The sequence below is a fragment of the Papio anubis genome, chromosome 1 (genome assembly GCF_008728515.1).
Source record: "Papio anubis isolate 15944 chromosome 1, Panubis1.0, whole genome shotgun sequence".
NCBI classification, from domain to species: domain Eukaryota; kingdom Metazoa; phylum Chordata; class Mammalia; order Primates; family Cercopithecidae; genus Papio; species Papio anubis.
This window is the reverse complement of record NC_044976.1, coordinates 14,798,060-14,821,963: the sequence shown is the minus strand read 5'-3', so window position 1 is coordinate 14,821,963 and position 23,904 is coordinate 14,798,060. Positions and strand designations below refer to the sequence as shown.

At 44.1% G+C, this 23,904-nt stretch overlaps 1 protein-coding gene across 2 annotated transcripts in view; it reads left to right on the top strand.

Moving 5' to 3' along the window:
- Positions 1 to 1,110: 1,110 nt before the first annotated feature.
- The window catches only part of FBXO42 (F-box protein 42), a 98,151-nt gene continuing 75,357 nt past the window's right edge, over positions 1,111 to 23,904 (top strand). Inside the window, exon 1 of one of the 2 annotated variants that reach the window (XM_021936465.2) lies at positions 1,111 to 1,347. The gene's annotated coding sequence lies outside the window, so the exon portion shown is untranslated. The remainder of the gene's footprint in view (positions 1,348 to 23,904) is intronic. The other variant, XM_003891189.4, reaches the window with a different exon arrangement.

Sequence of the window (23,904 nt, the reverse complement as noted above, 5' to 3'; positions counted from 1 at the left end):
GGCAGAGGTTGCAGCGAACCAAGAACTCATCACTAGACTCCAGCTTGGGCAACAGAGCCAGACCCTGTCTCAAAAAAAAAAACTTATTATCAATAGAAATGAATGTCTGGGTTATGATAAGGGTTGTGGACACCAAAGTTTCATCATGCATGTGAAACCTCCAGGTGGCAGGCAGGCTCCAGAGAGAATAGATTGTAAATGTTTCTTAACAGTCTTAAGGTCTGTTGTGTTGATGTCGATGCTGGAGGGTGTAATGAGGCATGTCTTATGTCCCGCTTCCTGTCATGGCCTGAACCAGTCTCAGGTTGGTTACATTTTAGACTGCCCTGGCCTAGGAGGAAGTCCATTCGGATGGTTTGGGGGGGCCTTAGATTTTTGGCTTACAGAGTTTAGATGGAAGCCTTTGACTCTGTATCTGGCATTTCCTTAGACCATATGCTGTAGGGCTGGGCTCATGAAGGTTCTCACCTACACACCAGCTTGCTCCCTTGAGAAGGGGAACTTTGCTGGATCCTATCCCCTGGTGATAGCCAGCAGGAAGTAAAGGAGCTTGGGAACCAGACATGCCTGAGTTTAAATCCTCTTTCCCGCGCCGCCCACCTTCACTGCTAGGTGTGTGACTCTGGTCAAATAACTGATCGTTTTCTGTGCCTCAGTTTCCTCATCTTAAAAGCGGAGCTAGTAAGAACTCACACAGTGGTTGCTACGAGGCTACATTTAAGGGAGGCTTCTCTTGCACACCTCAGGCAGAGTTTCCCTCCCCTTGGCAATATCCATGGGCACTTACATCAGCCACAGCCCTCTGTGCTCATCGGGCCCTCGGGGTAGAAGTGAGTTAATTCCTGGCTAAACGTTAGTCTCAAACCACTGGAAAAACCACCCAGTTGCCCCAGACAGTTCAGCGGAGCGTGGGTGCGGCTATGAGGCGACACTAGAGACGCCGCGAAGGCGGGTGCGGAAGCCTGGCTACCCCGACCGCCTTCCACCTTCCAGAGAACCTCAGTCTCTGACCACGGCCCTTCTCAATATGGCGCCGCCGCCTGGCCGCCCCGCGACAGGCCGCCGCGCTGACGTGAGTGCGCGCGCGTCCTCCGCGCCCACCCCGGCGCATGCGCGCTCTGCGCTGTCTTCTCCCGGCCTGAGCAGCAGCAGCTGCGGCGGCGGCGGCGGCGTTTGAGTGGAGGAAGATGGCGGCTCCGGGCGGTTCGGGGTCCCGCCAGCTGTGAGGAGCCCCGAGCACCGCTATCGCGGCCTGACGCAGAGCGCCTCTGCTCTGGCCCTGTCCCTGGCTCCCTCATTACCTTCGCCAGCGGAGCGAACCCGAGAGCGTGGAGCGGGCTGGGCCAGGTGAGGCCTCTCCTCCCCGGGCCGCGGTGGGGAGCCGGCGCCTCATGCCCTTTATGCCCGGGACTGGCAAGGGGCAGCGGGCGCCCGGGGTCTGGCGCAGGCCCCGTATCCCGCGCGGGGGTCGGTCCTGGTTGGGCAGGGTGCCTTGCTATCGCCGTCCTCGAGTGAGGCGAGGAGGAGAGGTCCTTTCCAGCCAGCCTTTTGGTCGGGAGCGAACCCACCCCCTCTCCTCAGCAGGGTGGTTCTCGTCCCCTCACCCAGGCAGTGAAGGGGTCTGTGGTCCGGGCAAGGATGGCTTTAGGGTGTCAGATAATCCTTTCATTCCTCCTCCGAACCTTTCACTCCTATGCGAGAGGGGAGCCGGGGGTCGGGTGCGCATCAAAATTGGGGCTGCGGCTAGGGGCCAGCATCTCTGAATCTGCGGCTGCAAAGGGATAATTTTGGAATTGGTTTACGTTAAATAAAACACAAAAGGCCTTTCCTATCCCCTAGCTTGCTGCGTGTTCCCCTAGAGAAATGGGAACTGCGGATTTCCTTGCTTGAGACAGCAATCCATGCTGTGAATGTGGAAGGCTTCTCTTGGCGAGAATTGTGTGTGCAAAGGGAACGGTGGAGGGTGGGAACGAATTTGTAAGCGAAGAGGAAACGATTGTGAGATCTTGATGGTCGCTGCAGAGTAACTTCAGCGCTGAGTTCGTTTGAAAGCTTCGGATTGTTAAGATTCAGAATAATCAATTGTTTTGTCTGTTAAATCTCCCGACTTCTATTAGGAAAATAAAAGCTTCATTTCTTAATTGCCAGCGTCTTTGAATTTTTCTGTGGTGGGATTCTGATCGATCTAGATGAAAATTCTGATACATTACCAGTTCATACTTGCTGGCAGCGACATTGTAACTATGTTGTTCCTTTTTGAGAACAACTTTTGTTGTTGTTTAAATGCTAATTGGGAGACTTCGATTGTGTTTCTGTCACGTAGGGAAGTCGGTTTGAAGCCTTGTGGTCTCTTCCTTGAGGAATGATGACTTCATTGCACTTGCATGGGGAATTGTTGAGGCATTTGCTTTTGCTTGGACACACGAAAATACCTTTTGTAACAAATTGGCTTTACTTGTACTTAAGAATGATGACATCATGGATTTAAAGAGACAAGGAAAATTTGGAGGAAGTACCATCATTTAGAATTGAACATTTAGAATTAAGTCTGTAGCTCTTACGGCCATTAGTGATGCTGTGTTAAATTGCTAACTTTCAGTGTATTCATATGTGTAATCTGATTGGATGTCTTTTCTATTGTATGTTGTCATTTTATACCCAGTAACTGTTTGCTTTTGACAAGCCAATATAAATACATGATTCAATCTACATTGATCCATAGGCATGTGGCATATCTTAAAAAGCTTTTCACTGTTAAAATGACAACTGTTTTAGGTTATTATTTGACCATTTTCTCTCTCTCTTTTTTTTTTTTTGGTTGTCTCTCACTCTGTCTGTCACCCAGGCTGGAGTGCAGTGGCACAATCTCGGCTCGCTGCAATCTCCATCCCCTGGGTTTAGCCATTCTCCTGCTTCAGCCTCCTGAGAAGCTGGGATTACAGGCGTGCGCCACCACGCCCGGCTAATTTTTTTTTTTTTAATTTTCATAGAGATGGGGTTTCACCATGTTGCCCAGGCTGATCTCAAACTTCTGGTGTCAAGCGATACCCTGCCCCACCCCAGGCTTGAGCCACTGCGCCCAGCCACCTCTTCTATTTTTAAATCAAAGACTTTTCCATAGAAATTTGTCGATTTTCTTAGTGTCTTTGCTAAAGATGTAAATCTGAACCAGCAGCTTCTCTGTGGTAGAAAATTGGAGAGTTACTTTGCATATCAATTTGCTAATAAAGAGTCATGAAATTAATGCAGTAAAACATCCTGGTGGCTCATCATGCTTCTTGGCATAATATGTTGCACTGTTATGCTAAATCATCATCAGGTATTGATGCAACTTCATGACATCCATGACATCACTTGCTTTCCGGATTTTGACTTTTGCAATTCCTTACCTTAGTTACAAAAAGAACAGGATCAGAAAAAAATAACTTAGGATGCTTCTTTTTCTGTGATTTCTAGAAGGGTCTTTAATAATAGCTTTATGTAGTTTAAACCCTTAGTAAGATTCAGAGCAGGGTGAGTCCTACCTATTATGGAGAGCAAGCAAAGAAAATGCTAGCAAAACATCTGAATTTTATGAGAATACTGAGGTCCCAAGGAGAAGCTATCTCAAAGATGAACAAATATATAATTATCTTTGTGATTTCAGGATTGTTTTAGTCATTGAATTAACTCTTTTTGAGACGTAGTTTTGCTCTTGTTTCCCAGGCTGGAGTGCAGTGATGTTGCTCACTGCAACCTCCACCTCCCAGGTTCAAGTGATTCTTTTGCCTCAGCCTCCTGAGTAGCTGGGATTGCAGATGCCCGCCACCATGCCCAGCTAATTTTTTGTATTTTTAGTAGAGACAGGGTTTCACTACATTGGCCAGGCTGGTCTCGAACTCCTGACCTCAGGCGATCCACCTGCTTCAGCCTCCCAAAGTGCTGGGATTGCAGACGTGAGCCACTGTGCCCAGCCCTGAATTAATTCTTTATAAAATCAAAAGCCATTTGATTAAATAAAGCCCTTCCCATGATTGTTAGCGTGGATCAAAACAGATAGTGTTTTGAAAGTGAAATGTAAAATAAAATGTAAATATAAAATTGATTATTCCTATTTATGAACCACCTACTGAGGGCCCTCCATATGGCAGGCATTTTGGGAAGTAGGTACTAATTTAAGACAGCTTTTGGTCTGAAGTTGCATACAGTATGGCTGGGGAGCCAGACAAGGAAACCCGTTAAGTGCTATGTAGTCTAAGAAGTGCACTGAATCCAACCAAGAGAGTCAAGGAAGGCTTCTCAGAGCAGGGATGGCTTTTCCCCAGCCTTTCCTTTTATTCTGCAGAGCCTGCCTTCAGTGAGTGACTTGCTTTTTATAAAAACTTAAAAAAAATTATGTCATGAGTTCTTTTCCCCTTTTATTCATTCACTGTCATGATACTTCCCACACAGTATGCCCCAGTTATGGCTTCTGCATTCTCAAAAATCCAGCCATGTTGGGAAAACCTTTCTATATGAGTCATACACACAGGCAACAAACAAATACCGCAGCTGCAATTAAAATATCTCAGATTACTAAGTGGTGACAACTTTAGAGTGATGGTGCTTTTTTGTTTTTGTTTTGTAAACTAGTACAAGAGGTACTGTGTTTTTAATTTAATGACAATTAATACAGCAAATATTTAATTGTTATTCCTTACAATGTTGATTATAGGTGGTTGTTAGTACTGTCTCCTTTTTCCCAACAATAAATAAGAAGATCTTAATTCCTTTTTGATTGAAGGTAACCGCTTAAGTGAGAATTACACCAAACTTTTTTTTTTCCATGTTTTTTTTGTTTTTGATTTTGTTTTGAGACCGAGTCTTGTTCTGTCGCCCAGGCTGGAGTGCAGTGGCACAATCTCTGCTCACTGCAACCTCCACCTCCCGGGTTCAAGTGATTCTTCTGCCTCAGCCTCCCAAGTAGCTGGGAGTACAGGCGCCTGCCCCACGCCTGGCTAATTTTTGTAGTTTTTTTTAGTAGAGACAGGGTTTCACCATATTGGCCAGGCTGGTCTTGAACTCCTAACCATGTGATCCATCCACCTCGGCCTCCCAAAGTGCTGGGATTACAGGCGTGAGCCACCACGCCCGGCAAATTACACTAAACTTTTATAGAATCTTTGTGGATTGGTGTTGCTAGTAGCTTTGATACTGAACTTCTATATCCCAGTACAAGTTATTCACCTTAGTGCTGTAGTTGTTTTATAATTAATTTAGCATGTTGTTGCCTATATTGCAAAAACTTCGAATTTTTGGATTGAGTGGAATTTTTATGTGGCACTGTATTATTGAACATAGGGAATCTGTATCTTAACTGAAAATGAGTGCTCTAAGGTTGCAGTTGATGGAAAAGTGAAGGCAATGTGTTCATTTTTCTATAATGTGACAGCTTGCTACATGTACAAAGATATGACTTACAGAGAAGTCATTTAAAAATTGTCCAGCATTAAGCTTATAATACAGCCTATGCCTTATAGGCAAGTCTTTTCTTTTTTTTTTTCTTTTTTTTTTTTGAGACGGAGTCTTGCTCTGTCACCCAGGCTGGAGTGCAATGGTGCCATCTCGGCTCACTGCAACCTCTGCCTCCCCGGTTCAAGCGATTTTCCTGTCTCAGCCTCCTGAGTAGCTGGGACTACAGGCGCCTGCCACCATGCCCAGCTAATTTTTGTGTTTTTTAGTAGAGATGGGGTTTCACCACGTTGGTCAGGCTGTTCTGGAACTCCCGACCTCAGGTGATCCACTCGCCTTGGCCTCCTAAAATGCTGGGATTATAGGCGTGACCCACCGTGCCTGGGTTGTAGAGTTAGGGTTTTGCCATTTTGTCCAGGGTGGTCGCGAACTCCTGGGCTCAGGCGATCCACCCACCTCAGACTCCCAAAGTGCTGGGATTACAGACGTGAGCCACTGCACCTGGCCCAGAACTTTTTTTTTTTTTTTTTAGACAGAATTTCGCTCTTGTTGCCCAGGCTGGAGTGCAATGACGCGATCTTGGCTCTTTGCAACCTCCGCCTCCCAGGTTCAAGGGATTCTCCTGCCTCAGCCTCCCAAGTAGCTGGGATTACAGGCACATGCCACCATGCCCGGCTAATTTTGTATTTTTAGTGGAGACGAGGTTTTCTCCATGTTGGTCAGGCTGGTCTTGAATTCCTGACTTCAGGTGATCCACCTGCCTCGGCCTCCCAAAGTGCTGGGATTACAGGCGTGAGCCACCACACCAGGCCCAGAACTTTTAAGAATATCCTATAGTAGGGACCACCCCTCAAACTTACTGCCACTTTCTTTTTTTTTTTTTTTTTTTTTTAAGACGGAGTCTTGCTCTATTAACCAGGCTGGAGTGCAGGAGTGCAATCTTGGCTCACTGCAGCTTCTGTCTCCCCACCTCCTAGGTTCAAGAGATTCTTCTGTGTCAGCCTCCTGAGTTGCTAGGATTACAGGCACGCACCACCACTCCCAGACAATTTTTGTATTTTTAGTAGAGATGGTGTTTTACCATGTTGGTCAGGCTGGTCTCAAACTCCTGACCCCGTGATCTGCCCACCTCGGCCTCCCAAAGTGTTGGTATTGCAGGCGTGAGCCACCGCTTCTGGCCTACTGCCACTTTTATAGCTGGGACTTTGAGGAGGAATTGCCAAGGGTTGTCTCATGGTTGGTGCTTGAACCATTCTAATATTTATATGGTTTTGGTTTATCCTTTAACTGTTGGATTTTGCAATGATAAGCCAATATCTGCATATATTCTTTTTTTCCCTGACACAAAAAGTTTTCCTACTGTATACACTGCTCAGCATCTTGGTCTTTTCACCTAAAATATTTTGGAGATCATTCCGTATTGGAATAGAGGTAATCCTTATTCATTTCCACAGCTACACAGTGAGGATGTACCAGAGTTTATTCAACTGGTCTGTTTTTGATGGACATTAGTAAATAATGCTTTACTGCTGATCTTTTATAAATAAATTTTGGTATGGTGCAATAGAAGTATTGGGCTGAAAGACAAAAGATACAATTTCTATTTTTGCTACTCATTAGCTGTACGATTTAGGTTTTCTGACCTCAGTTTCCTCATTTGTGAAATAAGGGTTCAATTGCTCTATAATTTAAGATCTCCTGCTATACTATTTTGTATTTTTCTGCAAGTTTTATTAACCATGTTTTACACCTATTGCTCAGTAAAGTGTATAAAGCATTATAAGAAAATCATAAATGAGAACATAAGGTTAAGTTTTAGAAGTCCTACTGAGGGTTGGCCGGGCACGGTGGCTCACGCCTATAATCCCAGCACTTTGGGAGGCCGAGGTGGATGGATCACTTGAGGTCAGGAGTTTGAGACCAGCCTGGTCAACATGGTGAAACCCCATCTCTACTAAAAATACAAAAAATTAGGTGGGCAGGGTGGGCGCCTGTAATCCCAGCTCCTCAGGAGTCTGAGGCAGGAGAATTGCCTGAACCTGGGAAAGGCGGAGGTTGCAGTGAGCCGAGATCGCACCATTGCACTCTAGCCTAGGCAACAAGAGTGAAACTCCATCTCAAAAAAAAAAAAAAAAAAAAAAAAACTACCAAAAGTTTTCTGAATTTGGATCTGTAGTGCTTGTTGATAGATTTAAGATTTCTGCTTTCATGCCTATTTTTCTGAAACAATCTCCAGGAAATCTACCTGCTAGGTGATTTTTAATTTTTTTAAATTTACTTTTAAAATGTTTTCTTGAGATAGGGTCTTGCTTTGCCACCCAGGCTGGAGCACAGTGGTATAATCATGGCTCACTGCAGCCTGGATATCCCGGGCTTAAGTGATCCTATACCTCAGCCTCACAAGTAGCTGGGACTACAGGTGTGAGCCAACATGCTTGGCCAGGTCATTTTTATGATCAGGCGAGCTTGTGAAGCAAAGATTTACTTCGTGTGCACATACATCACTGTCCTTTAGGTTTCCTGGCGATAAAATATAATCAAGACATTATCTACCTTTCATAAATTCATAATCTGTTCCAGCTGTGCAGGTATTAATAAAAAATGTATAATCTGGTTATGGAGAAAATTTACATAAAAACATAACTATGGCTGGGCATGGTGCCTCACGCCTGTAATCCCAGCACTTTGGGTGGCCGAGGCGGGTGGATTATGAGGTCAAGAGATCAAGACCATCCTAGCTAACATGGTGAAACCTCGCCTCTACTAAAAATACAAAAATTAGCTGGGTATGGTGGCACATGCCTGTAGTCCCAGCTACTCAGGAGGCTGAGGCAGGAGAATCACTTGAACCTGGGAGGTAGAGGTTGCAGTGAGCCAAGATCATACCCTTACACTCCAGCCTGGCAACACAGTGAGACTCCATCTCAAAAAACAAACAAACAAAACTATAGCAATGCGAAATAGTATGAAACTGTGTCAGTAAGTAATGGTATAGATGGACTTCTGGAAATGATTAATGTGGAATGGAGTAGAAAATGACTTGTGATGGAAGGAGGTACTCTCCTCTGGTCTAGAGAAATGAGTGTTTAGGAGGCAGAAGCAGGAAGGCATTCCTTTGCCCTGACCACCACTAGAAAAACGATAAATGACCGCTGGGCAGGGTGGCTAAGCCTGTAATCCCAGCCCTTTGGGAGGCTGAGATGGGCAAATCGCTTGAGGTTGGGAGTTTGAGACCAGCCTGGCCAACATGGTGAAACCCCGTCTCTACTAAAAATACAAAAATTAGCTGGGGGTGATGGTGCGCACCTGTAATCCCAGCTACTCAGGAGGCTGAGGCAGGAGGATTGCTTGAACTCGGGAGGCGGAGGTTGCAGTGAGCCAAGATTGTGCCACTGCACTCCAGCCTGGGCAAAAGAGCAAAACACCGTGTCAAAAAAAAAAAAGAAAAGAAAAAAGACAAATGGAAATAAAACGTTCCATTCCATCACAGCATCTTGTTAAAATGTATTATGTTCTTTGCAGAATATTTTTGTTTATCAGTGGGGAAGCTGGCTTTATATGCCACCCGAGAGATTTGATAGGAGAATTGTGGGATTATAAAGTACTTTGAATTCCTCTTGAAACGCTATTTTTACCATGCTTCTGGTCTGCTCACATTTAGTGAATTCCTGGAGACTGCAGAATAATCTCTAGATTGATGAGGCAAGAGGCTAGAGTCAGAACAGTTAGGTAGGTGTCTACTATTGTAGTTCAAGTGTGGATGACAATGACCAGCATCAAAGCAGGGGGATAACAATAAAAGGTAGGACATTTTGAAGAAAGAGCTAATAGAGGAAAGTGAAAGTCTATATCCATATATCCAAGACAAGATGTCATGCAACGTTGTTATTCTTTTTTTTTTTTTTTTTGAGATAGGGCCCATGCTCTGTTCCTCAGGCTGGAGTGCAGAGGCTCACTGCAGCTTCAACCTCAGTGCTCAAGCGATCCTCCTTCCTTGGCCTCCTAAGTCTCAGTCTCACGCCTGAGACTACAGGCATGAGCCACTGTGTCTGGTCTATTCTTTTTTTTTTTTTTGAGATGGAGTCTCACTCTTTTACCCATGCTGGATAAAGCAGAGACCCATGATCTCTGCTCACTGCAACCTCTGCCTCCTGGGTTCAAGCAATTCTCCTGCCTCAGCCTCCCAAGTAGCTGAAATTACAGATGCCTGCCACCATGCCCAGCTAATTTTTGTAGTTTTGGTAGAGACGGGGTTTCACCATGTTGGGCAGGCTGGTTTTGAACTCCTGACCTCAGGTGATCCGCCCACCTTGGCCTCCCAAAGTGCTAGGATTACAGGCGTGAGCCACTGTGCCCGGCCTGGCCTGTTATTCTTTTGAGGGTGGTTTAAAGTTAATTGCAATGACTGATTTATACTATCTCTTAGAAAAGAATAAATGGAGTCATATGATTGGGTTCAAATCTGGTTCTGTATAATCATGGGCACGTTAATTTATCTGAGCCTCAATTATCCTCATCTTATAAAACAGGATTGATAATGTGTTTCTCATAGAGTTGAGGTAAAGATTAAATGAGATAAGGCACCTGGCACATACTCCCAATACCTGTTGATTCCATTTTCTCATCTAGTGTTGACATCAGCTACATTTTAGTGGTTCCTTAGGACCTTGATACTCAAGGTCCACAAACTGGCAGTGCTGGCATCATCAAGGTGAGAATGCAGAATGTCAAGTTCCACCCAAGGCTTACTGAATCTGAATCTATAAACTAGATTCACATTAAAATTTGATAAGCATTGGAACCTTAGGAGATTTTGAATGAGATTTCCTCCTTTTCCTCTTTTCATCATGAGAGTACCTAATGATTTGGTTGTTCTTTTATCTTTGGACAGTTGTTTTGGTGTGCACTCTTAGCTGAAACTATTTTAGATAAAATATGTGCACATGTGTTTGGAAAGACAGTCCAATTGCAGAAATGTTTATATGTATTATCATTTTCGAGACAGGGTTTCCCGCTCTTATTGCCCAGACTAAAGTGCATTGGCGTGATCTCTGCTCACCACAACCTCCACCTCCCAGGTTCAAGTGATTCTCCTGCCTCAGCCTCCCAAGTAGCTATTATTACAGGCACTTGCCACCATACCCGGCTGTTTGTTCTATTTATTAGTAGAGACAGGGTTTCACCATGTTGGCCAGGCTAGTCTTGAACTCCTGACCTCAGGTGATTCACCCGCCTTGGCCTCCCAAAGTGTTGGGATTACAGATGTGAGCCACCGCACCCACCCCAGACATCCTTCTATGAATATGTCCAAATTAAACCTTGGCAAAGCTAGGGATGGTGGCTCATATCTGTAATCCCAGCCCTTTGGGAGGCTGAGGTAGGTGGATTGCTTGAGGTCAGGAGTTTGAGACCAGCCTGACCAACGTGGTGAAACCCCTCTCTACTAAAAATACAAAACTTAGCCAGGTGTGGTGGTGTGCGCTTGTAATCCCAGCTACTCAGGAGGCTGAGGCAAGAGAATTGCTTTAACCCAGGAGGTAGAGGTTGCAATGAGCCAAGATCACACCGCTGCTCTCCAGCCTGGGCAACAGAGCTAGACTACATCTCAAAAACAAAACAAAACAAAACAAAAAATGCAACAAGAACAAAGAATCATAGAGGTGGGAAGAGAGAATATTACGATCATTTGGCTGAAGGAGAGAGGAATAGACCAGAGTGAGGAGAGGCACACAAAAAGTGAGATTAGGCCAGACGCGGTGGCTCATGCCTGTAATCCCAACACTTTGGGAGGCTGAGGCGGGCAGGTCAGCTGAGGTCAGGAGTTCAAGACCAGCCTGGCCAACATGGTGAAACCCCATCTCTACTAAAAACAGAAAAATTAGCTGGGCATGGTGGCGGGAGCCTGTAATCCCAGCTACTCGGGAGGCTGAGGCAGGAGAACCGCTTGAACCTGGGAGGTGTTCAGTGAGGTTGCAGTGAGCCGAGATCGCACCATTGTACTCCAGCCTGGGCAACAAGAGTGAAACTCCGTATCAAAAACAAAACAAGACAAAACTTGAATTTTCAAGAATAGGCATTAAAACAGTCAAAAGGTTTTTTTTTCCTTGGTGCAACAGAGTCTTGCAGTGTCACCTGGGCTGGAATGCAATGGCGTGATCTTGGCTCACTGCAACCTCCGCCTCCCAGGTTGAAGCGGTTCTCCTGCCTCAGCCTCTTTAGTAGCTGGGATTACAGGTGACCACCACCACGCCCAGCTAATTTTTTGTATTTTTAGTAGAGACAGGGTTTCACCATGTTGGCCAGGCTGGTCTCGAACTCCTGACCTCAGGTGATCTAGCCGCCTCAGCCTCCCAAAGTGGTAGGATTACAGGTGTGAGCCACCGTGCTTGGCCCAGTCAAAAGTTTTTGACCCAGATTTGCATCATGAAGTTTAATACTACAGCAAAATTAAGAATAGATTGAAGAAGGAAGAAGGAAGGAAGTGGGAAACCAGCTAATTCTCTCTGTTGCGACAGATTAGTTGCGACATGAGCCGGGGGCATGGTGTCTCACACCTGTAATTCCAGCACTTTTGGATGCCAAGACAGGAGGATCACTTGAGCCCAGGAGTTTGACCAGCCTGGGTGATGTGGCAAAACCCTGGCTCTACAAAATAAAAAAAGGTAGCTGGGTTTGGTGGTGTGCTCCTGGACTCCCAGCTTCTTGGGAGGTTGAGGCAGGAGGAGTGATCCCAGGTGGACTCCTGGCCTCAAACAATCCTCCCACCTCAGACTCCTGAGTCGCTGGGATTAGAGACACAAGCCATCATGTCGGTAATTTTATTTATTTTCTTTTCTCTTTTTTTTTTTTTTTGAGACAGAGCCACCAAGCCTGGCTAATTTTTTTTTTTTTTGTATAGACAAGGTTTTACTGTGTTGCCAAGGATGGTGTTGAACTCCTGGGCTCAAGCTATTAGCTCACCTTGGCTTCCCACAGTGCTAGGATTACAGGAGTGAGCCACTGCATGTGGCCATTATTAAAATAGTTTTTTCTTCCTGATACTATCTTAGGATCACTGTTTACCCTTCTAAAACTCCATTTAATTTGTATTTGCTTTAAGGAATTTCAATGTTTAAGAATAAAAGAACTTTGAATGTTTTTGCATACCTGTTTGCTTGTATGAGTCATCTTCATGTACTATTTAGCGTTTCTCCTATTTGGGGTTCTGATTTGTAGTTTGCAGCATTAGGAAGTAACAGAGAACTGGATAACTCATAACAACCTTGGTATTATCTTTTGTATGATAATGTTATTGTGTTGGGAATTCTGTTAAGTGTATGTCAGTTTAATTTTAGTTTGTAAACTGATACAGACTAGTAAACATGAAGCAGTGAAATTATGTTCTTAGTTGTGGGTTATTTTAAACGTTATTGAAAAGTGGAGGCCGGGCGCGGTGGCTCAAGCCTGTAATCCCAGCACTTTGGGAGGCCGAGACCGGCGGATCACGAGGTCAGGAGATCGAGACCATCCTGGTTAATACAGTGAAACCCCGTCTCTACTAAAAATACAAAAAAAACTTAGCTGGGCGAGGTGGCGGGCGCCTGTAGTCCCAGCTACTTGGGAGGCTGAGGCAGGAGAATGGCGTGAACCCGGGAGGCAGAGCTTGCAGTGAGCTGAGATCTGGCCACTGCACTCCAGCCTGGGCGACAGAGCAAGACTCCGTCTCAAAAAAAAAAAAAAAAAAAAAAAAAAGAAAAGTGGACTGTTTAAAATAGACCATATCATTGGCCTTTTGCTCCAAGTGCCAGGGAGGTGTTCTCAGGGCATTAGTCTTATCTGTAGAACCAGTCTTAAATGAAGTGAACACTTTTGTCTTCCCCATATTTGTGTCTGGTAGCTGAATTTCATATTATAAGCTATCTTTGAATATATTTGTATTCTGCACAGTCATCACTTGTTTTCATAGAAATGGTATAGAACATAGCCTTTTGAAGTTTCTGATGGATTATTACTTTTACCATACAGTTGATACAGTATGCAAAATCAATTTTCCTGATATCATAGCAAATTTATAGAAGGTCAGAGATGGAAATTAGTTTTCTGGATTCCATCCCTTTAAATGCTGACTCTTAAAATTGAACTAGTATTAACTGTTTTCAGGCATGACACTACCCATCTGAAATACAGTATGATTCAACACACATAAGAAGACAGTTGGTACTGGCAATTTTCACATTTCTGGACACCACATCTTAAAGCATATTTTCCTTAAAGGAAACTCGTGGCTGTGCATTTTTGCATCTTGATTGCTTTAGTGCTGTTGTGACTTTATTGGAACCATAGCAATGAGAAGTAAATTGTAGGTTTTATTTTTTCATACTTCAATTAATTTTTTTTTTTAAGACATGGTCTTATACTGTTACAGGCTGGAGTGCAGTGGTGCAATCTTCAAGTGATCTTCCCACCTCAGCCACCCACATAGCTGGGACTACAGGTGCACACCACCATACCTGGCATTTTTTTTTTCTTCTTGGAGATGGGGGTCTCAGTATTTTGCCCAGGCTGGTCTTGAGCTCATGGCCTCAAGCGATCCTCTGTTGTCAGTCTTCTGAGTTGCTGTGATAATAGGCATGAGCCACCACTCCTGGCTCTTAATGTGGGTTTTAATTAGGCAAGTGGTTAATAAGCAGAATTGTAACTTATGAAGTGGTGAAAAGTAGAAACTATCTGTAGTATTTATCTAATGTTGGCTAAGGTCTTGTAGGCCACCTCACTCTACAAATATTTATATAACTTTGAGATAATGAAGATACTGTACAAAATAAATAGAAGGTCAGAGGAATAGTTAATTGGCTGGAGGGGATAGGAGAACCTCAAGAAGAGGTAACTCTTATGTAACAGAGTAGGAATTTGTCCTACTGGCAAGTACGAGTATGGTATTTCAGCAAGAGGGGATGGCCAGCAAGAGCAGAGACCAGAAATGAGAAAGGAGTTTAAGGTATTTCACAAACAAGTACTTCAGATGACTGAATTGAAATCTGTTGGAAAAAGCCATTACTCTTCTCATTGTTAAATTCATGACATGCTTTGGTCACTATTGCCTGATAATTTTATTCATTTTATCAAAAATATTCATTAGTCGAGGCCAGGCACAGTGGCTCACACCCGTAATCCCAGCACTTTGGGAGGCTGAGGCAGGCAGATGACTTGAGGTCGAGAGTTCTAGACCAACTTGACCAACATGGTGAAACCCTATCTCTTTTTTTTTTTTTTGAGACAGGGTCTGGCTCTGTCGCCCAGGCTGGAGTGCAGTGGCTGGATCTCAGCTCACTGCAAGCTCCGCCTCCCGGGTTTGCGCCATTCTCCTGCCTCAGCCTCCCGAGTAGCTGGGACTATAGGCGCCCGCCACCTCGCCCGGCTATTTTTTTGTATTTTTTAGTAGAGACGGGGTTTCACTGTGTTAGCCAGGATGGTCTCGATCTCCTGACCTCGTGATCCGCCTGTCTCGGCCTCCCAAAGTGCTGGGATTACAGGCTTGAGCCACCGCGCCCGGCCGTGAAACCCTATCTCTACTAAAAATACAACAATTAGCTGGGCATGGTGGCACATGTCTGTAATTCCAGCTACTCAGCAGCTTGAGGCAGGAGAATCACTTGAACTCTAGAGACGGGGGTTGCAGTGAGCTGAGTTTGTGCCACTGCACTCTAGCCTAGGTGACAGAACGAGAGACTCCATCTGAAAAAAAAAAAAAGAAAAGAAATTCATTAGTTGAAACATTGTTGGTAGGAGTAGTTAAACCAAATAAGATTTATTTTTCAGGGTCCAGGAGAATAACTTTATTTGCTTACTAAATCCCAATATAGCAATGTCATTTATTAAATTTTTTCATCAATTCCATAAGCATTCTTTTTTTGGAGAATAATAGATATATTTAATCTTCCTTCATTCAACTATGGCAATGGTAATAATAACAATGTGCCTTCCTTCTGTGTTGCAGCAATTTAAAAATTTTAAGCTATACATTTTAAGTGCAAACAAAGCTCTCAGTGTGTGTGATTAAATTTATTGAAGGTGGCAAAGAGGGAATTACATTTTTATTTCACTTGTTTTTCCCTGTCCTAAATCTGTTACCCCAGAATGAACAAATACGCTGTATCAGAAGTGACTAAATATTAGAGTTAATGAGATATAACCAGCAACTGATATAATATACTTTTTCTTTTTTTTTTGGAGATGGAGTTTTGCTCTTGTTGCCCAGGCTGGAGTGCAATGGCACCATCTCGGTTCAACACAACCTCCACCTCACGGGTTCAAGCGATTCTCCTGCCTCAGCTTCCCAAGTAGCTGGGATTACACGCATGTACCACCATGCCTGACTAATTCTGTATTTTTAGTAGAGACGGGGTTTCTCCATGTTGGTCAGGCTGATCTCAAACTCCTGACCTCAGGTGATCTGCCCGCCTCAGCCTCCCAAAGTGCTGGGATTACAGGTGTGAGCCACCACGCCCGGCTGCATTTTTTTTTCTTTTTTTTTGAGACTGAGTCTTGCTCTGTTGCCCTCTAGTGCAATCTCAGCTCACTGAAACCTCCACCTCCCTGATTCAAGTGAAAATCCTGCCTCAGCCTCCTGAGTAGCTGGGATTATAGGTGCCCACCACCATGCTGGACTAATTTTTGTATTTTTAGTAGAGAAAGGGTTTCACCATATTGGCCAGGCTGGTCTCGAACCCCTGACCTCAGGTGATCCATCCGCCTTGGCCTCCCAAAGTGCTGGGATTACAGGCGTGAGCCATCGCACCTGGCCGGTTTTTACTTTTGTTTTGTTTTGTTTTTTTGTTTTTTGTTTTTTGTTGTTGTTGTTGTTTGAGACAGAGTCTTGCTCTGTCACCCAGGATGGAGTGCAGTGGCGTGATCTCTGCTCACTGTAAGCTCCACCTCCCGGGTTCATGCTGTTCTCCTGCCTCAGCCTCACGAGTAGCTGGGAGCACATGAGCCTGCCACCATGCGTGGCTAATTTTTTGTATTTTTAGTAGAGACAAGGTTTCACCATAGCCAGGATGGTCTCAAACTCCTGACCTCAGGTGATCTGCCCGGCTCAGCCTCCCAAAGTGCTGGGATTACAGGTGTGAGCCACCGCACCCAGTCCGGTTTTTACTTTTTAATTAAATTATTATTATTATTTGTTTTTGAGATGGAGTCTTACTCTGTCACCAGGCCAGAGTACAGTGGTGCTGTCTCGGCTCACTGCAACCTTCGCCTCCCAGTTCAAGTGATTCTCCTGCATCAGCCTCCCAAGTAGCTGGGGACTACAGGCACACGCCACCACACCCAGCTAATTTTTGTATTTTTATTTTATTTTATTTTATTTTTGAGACAGAGTCTTGCTCTTGTTGCTCAGGCTGGAGTGCAATGGTGGGATCTTGGCCCACTGCAACCTCCACTTCCGGAGTTCAAGTGATTCTCCTGCCTCAGCCTCCCAAGTAGCTGGGATTACAGGTGCCCACCACCATGCCCAGCTAATTTTTTGTGTCTTTAGTAGAGATGGGGTTTCACAATGTTGGCCTGGCTGGTCTCGAACTCCTGATGTCAGGTGATTCACCTTCCCCAGTCTCCCAAAGTGCTGGGATTACAGGTGTGAGCCACCGCACCCAGCCAATTTTTGTATTTTTAGTAGAGACAGGTTTCACCATGTTGGCCAGGATGGTCGCAATCTCTTGACCTTGTGATCTGCCCGCCTTGACCTCCCAAAGTGCTGGGATTACAGGTGTGAGCCACTGTGCCTGGCCAAATTAATTAATTTTTGTGGGGGATAGGATCTCACTCTGTCACACAGGCTGGAGTGCAGTGGTAAGACCATAGCTCCCTGTAGCCTCCACCTCTTGGACTCAAGCCATCCTTCCACCCTAGCCCCCCAAGTAGCTGCCACCACACCCAGCTAATTTTAAAAATTTTTTTGTAGAAACGGGGCCTAGTCTATGTTGCCCCGGCTGGTCTTGAACTCCTGGGCTCAAGTGATCCTCCCATCTTGGCCTCTCAGAGTGCTGGGAGTACAGGCATGAGCCCCTGCACCCTGCCTACTTTAAATTTTTAACCTTCATTTCCCCATTATGAATTTCCTGTCATAGATACACAGAAAGTTTTATTTACCCAAGGTATGCAGGAATGAAATTACTTTCTATCCATTGTAAAACTAGCTTAGTGTCTAGCTACATTGTATGAGGATAATATAATAACTTCACCTAGGTGGAGACAAGTTAGGAAGGTAGGGGAAATTATGCTCTACTGCTGGAAGTGAGAGGAAAATGTACATGCACAGATTATTTGGAAATCTGCAGGGGAGAGTCCCCTCTTCCCCCCGCCCACCCGAGACGGAGTCTTGCTCTGTTTCCCAGGCCGGAGTACAATGGCGAGATCTTGCCTCACTCCTGCCTCTGCCTCCTGGGTTCCAGTAATTCTGCCTCAGCCTCCCGAGTAGCTGGGCTTTCAGGTGTATACCACCACACCTGGCTAATTTTTTGTATTTTTAGTAAAGATGGGGTTTCACCATTTTGGCCAGGCTGGTCTCAAACTCCTGACCTCATGATCTGCCTCCCTTGGTCTCCCAAAATGCTGGGATTACAGGCATAAGCCACTGCACCCGGCCTTTTTTTTTTTTTTCTGTTAATCAGTTATATCAATATGAATTTGTGGATATTCATTTTGTACTTTGAGATTCATTGATTGATTGGTTGATTGATTTAGAGATGGAGTCTCGCTCTGTCACCCATGTTGGAGGGCAGTGGTGTGATCTTGGCTCACTGCAGCCTCCGCCTCCCTGGTTCTAGCAGTTCTCCTGCCTCAGCCTCCCGAGTAGCTGGGACTACAGGTGCACACCACCACACCTGGCTAATTTTTTTGTATTTTAGTAGAAACGGGGTTTCACCGTGTTGCCCAGGCTGGTTTCGAACTCCTGAGTGCAGGCACTCCACCCGCCTCAGTCTGCCAAAGTGCTAGGATTACATGCATGAGCCACAGCACCTGGCCTCTACTTTGGGTTTTAATCCAATACCAATTTATTTTGTGGCCCAGCTGTTTCAGTTTTGACCATCAGGAGCTCTTTGATCAGTCTCCTTTGCCCCTTTTACACAATCCCATCAATTTTCTTTTGTTTTTAGGGCCCTTCCTTACTTTGTGGCAGTACTGGATTCTCCAGGCTCGTCTTATATATTTCCTGTCCTTCTCCTGGATTCTGCCATTTCACCAAGGAGCCCTGGTTTATTTTATTGGAGAGTGGCATTAGAAAGAACATCTGGGTGCTAGGTATGCTTATTACTTGTAGGCCCTTTCAGTTAACAGAACAAGGTGGTAGATGAGTGTATACTAACACATGTATATATATGTGTGTGTATGTATTATACACCAATTGTAAATATTTCTATATGTAACCATCTGTATCTATTTAAACATGAGTTCATCCTGTCTCCTACTCTAATCCATTATCACAGGATCATTCTATTCTCCTTCCTTGACTGTCTGTAAATTCCCACTCCAATAAGAAACTTGGGTCTAGCCGTCTGCCAACTATTTACTTAATCGTTCAATACCAGTATACATATATGGCTAGATTAGTATTGCTAGCCTCTACTTTTGTGAGAAACAACTTTGTCAAGTAGAGACTAGTGCTTATATGCAGTTTCTTTTGCCTTTATAGTTTTACAGATGCCCCTTGTTTCCAAAGTTACTTACGTTAACATCTTTTCCTCCACCCAAGGTGGTCTCATATATTTGTAATGTAGTTAGATTATTTTGTCATAATCTGGGATCCCCCAGCCTCCTAAATATGTGTTTTTTTTTTTTTTTAAATTACATCTATTAAATTTCACTCTTTGATGCTGTGGGTTTTGACAAATGTGGATTGTTAGCTTTGAGTCTTACTGGTTTCATAGAAAACCTTGGAATTTCTCATAGTGGCAATTGTCAGTATAAGCTAAGTGACTTGGATATGTCTATCATTTTGATTGTTTAAAACTTTTCTAGCTGGGCGTGGTGGATCCCCCCCCCCCCCCCGTAATCCCAACACTTTGGGAGACTGAGGCGGGTGGATCACTTGAGGTCAGGAGTTTGAGACCAGTCTGGCCAATATGGTGAAACCCAGTCTCTACTAAAAATATAGAAATTATCCGGGTGTGGTGGTGTGTGTCTATAGTCCCAGCTACTTAGGAGGCGGAGGTAAGAGAATTGCTTGAACCTGGGAGGCAGAGGTGGCAGTGAGCCAAGATTGCGCCTTTGCACTCCAGCCTGAGCGACAGAGTGAGACTCCGTCTTAAAAAACAAAACAAAAACTTTCCCATCTTAAAATAAAAGAGATCGTGTTTACTTTGCAGTAATTCATCCAGCTCTGCTCTTAGGATGGTCACTTTTCTGTGTTACTTGGATTTTAAAATGCTTTAAAGAATTGAATGGTTTGGGCGAAATACTTTAGGCTCTATCTTTAACTCTGAATCTATTTATCTTTCTAATTTTGAACTCCTTTTAATGTTTTTTTTCTGGGACCTATCACAATTAAAAGTTAGCATTTTTGTTTTGTTTTGGTTTTTGGTTTTTCAGCTGGGCTCCTGACGGTATTGCAGATTTACATAAAAGTGTAATTATGCCTTTGCTTAAGATTTATTTTTATTTCAGTAAATTCGTCAATGAAGAAGGATAGATTTTATGCTCTACTCTCAACTAAGATGGACTGTCTTACAGATGGCTTTGTGCTTATGGTCATAAGCAAGGCAATGTGAAAGTGTGGTTCAGTGAAGTCTTTCAACACTGAACACCTCAAGAGTATACTTTGCAACCAGAAGTGAGTCATTAACACCCCTCATCAGTAAGGGACTTCATGATCTTCATCAAAAAATCACTGATACTGATAAGGTGTCTACTAATGTGCCAGACGTACAAAGATAAATATGGCTTAGTCTCTGCTCTCAAGTAGTGTACAGTCTAATGGGGAAAAAAAGGAAGTTAAAATGATGTTTAGAAGTGGGTCATAGAGAGAGATGGTGCTATGTAAGTGAGCAGGCTTCCTGGTTGACACGTTTTGGGATTAGAAAGATTAAATGGTTCATAGTAAACTGAATGTTTTCGGAGCAGGCCTATCTTGTTTAAGGGCCTTTAGCCATTACTCAGATGACATTTGTGTAGCTCATCTCCATATTTTGTTAGTTTGTTTAAATTACGTGAGTAATGAAAGGTGTAGTTGATTCTGGCTTATGTGTTTCAGATGACTTATAAATCCTAGAAAAAAAATCACCTATCAGAATTAAGATGATTCTGGTTTGTGTGTTTTAGATGACATAAATCCTTAAAAAAAAAAATCACCTATCAGAATTAACATGATTCTGGCTTGTGTGTTTTAGATGACTTATAAATCCTTAAAAAAAATCACCTATCAGAATTAACGCAAGAATATATTTTTTCTTTCTTTCTTTTTTTTTTTTTTTTTGAGACAGGGTTTGGTTCTGTTGTCCAGATTGCAATACAGCAGTGCGATCTTGGCTCACTGCAACCTCTACCTCCTGGGCTCAAGTGATCCTCCTACTTTGGCCTCCTGAGTAGCTGAGACTACAAGTGTGCACCACCACACCACGCTAATTTTTGTATTTTTTGTAGAGAGGGAGTTTCACCATGTTGCCCAGTCTGGTCTTGAACTCCTGAACTCAAGTGATCCACTTGCTTTGGCCTCCCAAAGTGCTGGGATTACAGGCATGAGCTACCACACCTGGCCTCAAGAAGAAAATTTAAAACTCAAGTAGTTGTATTAACAATAAAGAGACCGGGCATGGTGGCTCATGCCTGTAATCCTAGCACTTTGCGGGGCTGAGGCAGGTGGATCACCTGAGGTTGGGAGTTCGAGACCAGCCTGACCAACATGGAGAAACCCCGTCTCTACTAAAAAATACAAAATTAGCCGGGCATGGTGGCGCATGCTTGTAATCCCAGCTACTACAGGAGAATCGCTTGAACTGGGGAGGTGGAGGTTGCACCAAGATCGTGCCATTGCACTCCAGCCTGGGCAACAAGAGCGAAACTCCATCTCAAAAAAAAAAAAAAAAAAAAAAAAAAAAAGAATATATATATATACACACACACACACTATATATATATACACACACACACTGTATATATACACACACACACATATATATAAAGATTTGGGCATTAAAGTTCCATCATACCTTTCTTTTTTTTTTTTTTTTGAGATGGAGTCTCACTCTGTAGCCCAGGCTGAAGTGCAGTGGGGGGGATCTCGGCTCACTGCAAGCTCCGCCTCCCGGGTTCATGCCATTCTCCTGCCTCAGCCTCCCGAGTAGCTGGTACTACAGGCAACCGCCACCGCGCCCCGCTAATTTTTTGTATTTTCAATAGAGATGGGGTTTCACTGGGTTAGCCAGGATGGTCTCAATCTCCTGACCTTGTGATCCACCCGCCTCGGCCTCCCAAAGTGCTAGGATTACAGGCGTGAGCTGCCACGCCCGGCCTCCATGATACCTTTCTACCAAATAAAACGTTTTGCTGAATTTAAAACACATGGTTCTCCATAAGAAATTTTCACCTGGATGCAGTGGCTCACGCCTGTAATCCCAGCACTCTAGGAGGCCGAGGTGGGCGGATCACCTGAGGTCAGGAGTTCGAGACCAGCCTGGCCAGCATGGTGAAACCCTGTCTCTACTAAAATACAAAAATCAGTTGGGCGTGGTGGTGCATGCCTGTAATCCCAGCTACTCTGGAGGCTGAGGTAGGAGAATCACTTGAGTGAGTTTCACTGCACTGCAGCCTAGGTGACAAAGCCAGACTCTGTCTCAAAAACAAAACAACAACAAAAAAAAGAAAGTATATTGATGGGTAGTTTGTGGAAATACTTTATTTTTCCATTTACAAATTTTTCTGTTTTATTAAGGGAATCTTAATTGGGTAACACACTAAGGAGTTCACCATTTTTAAAAACTGCAGCTGGTATCTGTTATGAAATTTGGTATGCTTTGTAAAATAGCTTCCTGACTTTGCTTGTCGTAGTAGCTCAGTTTGCTAATAGCAACAATGGTTGTGCCAAATTATTCTGTTTCTAGGCTTTTTTTTTTTTTTTTTTTGTCAGACTGTCAGTAATAAGAAGTCTCTAGATTATACGCTTTGTTAGTGTAGAATTTAAAATATTAAATAGTGTGTACGATAAAAACAATTAGGTAAAAAATGTGTTTTTCAGTTTTGTTTTTTTTTTTGTCTTAAAGGTAACTCTGTTTTGTTGTTGGTGTTGTTTTGGGACAGAATCTTGCTCTGTTGCCCAAGCTGTAGTGCAGTGGCATGATCCTGGCTCACTGCAGCCTCCACGTCTTGGGTTCAAGAGATCCTCCCACCTCAGCCTCCCAAGTAGCTGGGACAACAGGTTTGCACTACCATGCCTGGCTAATTTTTTTTTTTTTGGAGGCAGAGTCTCACCAGGCTGGAGTGCAGTGGAGCAATCTCGGCTCACTGCAAACTCCACCTCCTGGGTTCATGCCATTCTCCTGCCTCAGCCTCCTGAGTAGCTGGGACTACAGGCACCCGCCACAACGTCCAGCTAATTTTTTGTATTTTTAGTAGAGATGGGGTTTCACCGTGTTAGCCAGGATGGTCTCGATCTCCTGACCTTGTGATCCACCCACCTCGGCCTTCCAAAGTGCTGGGATTACAGGCGTGAGCTACCGCGCCCGGCCAATTTTTGTGTTTTTTATAGAGACAGGGTCTCCCTTTGTTGCTTTGGCTGGTCACGAACTCCTAGGCTCAAGCAATCTGCCCATCTTGGCCTCTCGAAGTGTTGGGTTTACTGGTGTGAGCCACTGCACCCAGCTCTAAAGGTAATTCTGTAAGTGACAAAGGATATCAGTTTAAGGGACAATAATTTGACAATGTTTAATACCTTCACCTTCTCCAATTTTATTCTCTGAAATCTATCTATTCTTTATTTTTGTTATTGTTTTTTGATTTTTTGAAACAGAGTCTTGCTGTGTGACCCAGGCTGGAGTGTAGTTGTGCGATCTTGGCTCACTGCAGCATCAACCTCCTGGCTCAAACGATCCTCGCACCTCAACCCCCCTGTAGCTGGGACTACAGGTGTGCGCCACCATGACCAACTAATTTTTGTATTTTTTGTAGAGAAGGGTTTTGTCATGTTGCCTAGGCTGGTCTCAAACTCCTGGACTCAAGTTTTCTGCCTGCTTTGACTTCCCAAAGTGCTTGGATTACAGACGTGAGTCACCACACCTGGCTTCTACCTAATCTTTAAAACTCAGCTGAAATGCTTGTCTGTGAACCTTCCTTATACTGGTTGGAAGCCATCTCTTCCTTGAACCACTAAAGCTTCTTGTTTTGTCTCATAGGTCATTTGTTATATAATGTTCTGTGTTGTTATTATTAATTTATGTGTCCTTGGCTCTTAGTGGGTCAATCTGTTTGAGAGCAAATAGTGACATATCTTCTTTTTGTACGTTGTGT